Source organism: Lactuca saligna, chromosome 8, assembly GCF_052625555.1.
Source record: "Lactuca saligna cultivar CGN05327 chromosome 8, ASM5262555v1, whole genome shotgun sequence".
Classification (NCBI taxonomy): domain Eukaryota; kingdom Viridiplantae; phylum Streptophyta; class Magnoliopsida; order Asterales; family Asteraceae; genus Lactuca; species Lactuca saligna.
Window position 1 is genome coordinate 52366373 of NC_136424.1, and position 2820 is coordinate 52369192.

Sequence of the window (2820 nt, forward strand, 5' to 3'; positions counted from 1 at the left end):
CGAGAAATTGTGTAATTATCTAATAAAATTTATTTTTGACAAAAGCTTCCCAACTATAGCCTTTACCATAAATAAATTTGTACTTGGGATAACATTGTTAATTTTTACAAAATGTAGAGATTTTGTGTCAATAATAATAATAATAATAATAATAATAATAATAATAATTAATAAATGAAGGGTTTTTTTGCCACATGTTAATATCTTATTAATTTTGATACTTATCATTTTGTGGTATTTTTTAAATAAATATTATGCACTTGTTAATTTTTGATTTATTTCAGTTATTAAAATTAAAGTTATATACTTATATATGTAAAATATTAAATATTATATATATAATATTAAATTGCAATAAATACGTTTCTTTCTTTTTATTTTAAAGTTATACATTAAAAAATATGTTCTATTAACATTTTAATTTAATGTTTAATTTTTTTTTTAAATCAACTCGTGTGACATACGAGTTTTACGCCTAATAATAATAATAAATGAAATAAATTTGTACTTATTCCATTCCTCGTTGTTCTATCGCTAATATTTATTCCATTCCTCGTTGTTCTATCGCTAATATTTATTCCATTCCTCGTTGTTCTATCGCTAATATTTATCAACGGAATCGAAACAATAAGTTTTCATATTTCCATCAGAAATTCTGAATGTATTTTTAAAAGTTAAATAAACATTATTTATTTTTTCAATTCATTCCGTGTTCGGTCGTAAATTACCCACGATTTCGGATGGCCAATAAATCCATCGCTATTCCGTCTAAGGTTTATTTTTCTAATACTTGTACTCCCTAGCAGTGACGTCGTGAAGTTTTAGATGAGATGTCACGTATAAAATCGTGGAGCCAATACTTTGTAGATACATATATAAATAAATTGAAAATTGATCTCGATGAAAATTGATGAAATAAGGTGTAATTTTCCTCACATCTATAAGTTGTGAGTTGGTGTGGGATTCGAGCTTAAATAGTTCACACGTGTCCACTTGTAGTAGGTACATGATACATCTAAGGTTTGCATTGTTGTTCACACGCTTGATTCATTTTTTTCATCTATAAAAACGAGCTCCTCCATACATCTTAAAACACAGAAGCTGGGGCCTTCGTCATGCCAGGCACTCTCGGGTTCTCTTTTAAGCTTTTCTTGCTTTTCATCACGAGTTTTTGTGTCCATTTCCCCTATTTTCTAACTCTACATTTCATTTTATTAATGGCAGATGGATCTTGCTTCCAATAGCTAAAGAGATGCAACAAACGTACGTATATGGTGAGGGGTTTCGATGCGATTCTTGTCAAGTGAGCAGTCTTTTGCAGCTGACCTCTTTTTCGTTGTCTGTTCGACCTTGATTATATACATATATTTGCAACCCTAGTTACATACGTACTTCCTTATAAATATCTTAACATATATTTACTTTTATTTTGTTTTCTTCATCACCTACCACGGTTTTTTGGGTCCCTTTCATTCATATCTCCTGACATATCAATTTATATGTTGCATGTTTATAGATTACAAATTGTCTACAACTACCAAAAAACTAACCTCTTCTTGGTTTTCGGGATAAACGTAGATTTTAACCCATAATTTTAGAGATATTGGACGTTGATAGGTAGCTCTAATGGTGGAAAAAAAAAAAAAAAAAAAAACTGTCGATATTAAAAGGACGATGGGAAGTTGGTTCGATTAATTACCATGATATGTGTATTATTTAAAGGGTGATCATGGACTACGTGAATCTCGTTCACTAGTCTCGAATGGATACAAAATCCTAGCACCATATATTATTACAGTTCATCCACAGTGTTCTTGTCGGCCTATAGTAGGAGTCAGAGGACGAAATTAGATAGAATTCTGATAATAAACGTATATATAATCATGCGATTAGGATTCTAAACAGCGTCATTTTGTGTAGGGTTGGTGTTCAGTTTGATTTTGTTATAATCTACCAAAATTATCTTTTCCAGTTTTGGTAGAGATATATTACTATACAAAATATATGAGCTTCCTATCACACTTCCATGTGTGATAACTATTATCATTAGGTGTTTATATGCTATATTAAATGTTATGTGCTAGAATACTACTTTAATACTGTATATATTACATTCGGTGTTTATAAAAATAGATTTTTCAAAACAATTTCAAATCTGAAAGATCAAAATATAGGTTTATACAGTCACCATTAACCTCTTATATGGGTTTTAGGACGAGTTACAATCTAGTCTATTTAATACACTTTGATTTTTTTATAAAGACATTAATTTCATAAGTAGTCACAATTATATTTGGTAGTTTTAGAGTTTTTGTTTAGTTCCTTTTTCGTATTTTTTTTTTTCTTTTTCCATCTTATGATTTAAACTTTAAACATTTTATATTAAAAAAATGTGTTATGTTATCAATAGAAGATGGTCCTTTGTATCCTCACCTACCCATGCAGGCAAACAAAGAAAAAGAGCCTTTCTTGACACTGACCACCTTCTTTTTAATAATATAGACCACTCCCTCACCTTTATTGAATATTTAATTAACATATAATTGAAATAAATATTATTATTATAAATATACTTATATGTAGCAATGACAAGAGCAACTCTTTAATCAAACAGTAACGATATCTTTCATTACATTAACGAAATGTCAAATCGTCTAAAAGTAAGCGTATGAGCAAATGTGGGGTCCATAGCCATTGGATCATGAGTTTTAAGCCGTTGCTTAGATCTCAAATGAATATACTTTTGATACCTACCACCACTAAAAGACTAAAAAAATTGAAAAATAATTATTTAAGTACAATTTACACAAGTAGCTAAGT

The 2820-nt window shown here is 29.0% G+C and overlaps 1 long non-coding RNA gene across 1 annotated transcript; it reads left to right on the top strand.

The window, feature by feature from the left end:
• The first annotated feature begins 1039 nt into the window (after window positions 1-1039).
• LOC145013104 (uncharacterized) lies at window positions 1040-1446 on the top strand. The gene is made up of 2 exons (XR_013664837.1): window positions 1040-1132; window positions 1225-1446. It is a non-coding gene; the product is annotated as an uncharacterized LOC145013104 (long non-coding RNA).
• The last annotated feature ends 1374 nt before the right edge of the window (window positions 1447-2820 follow it).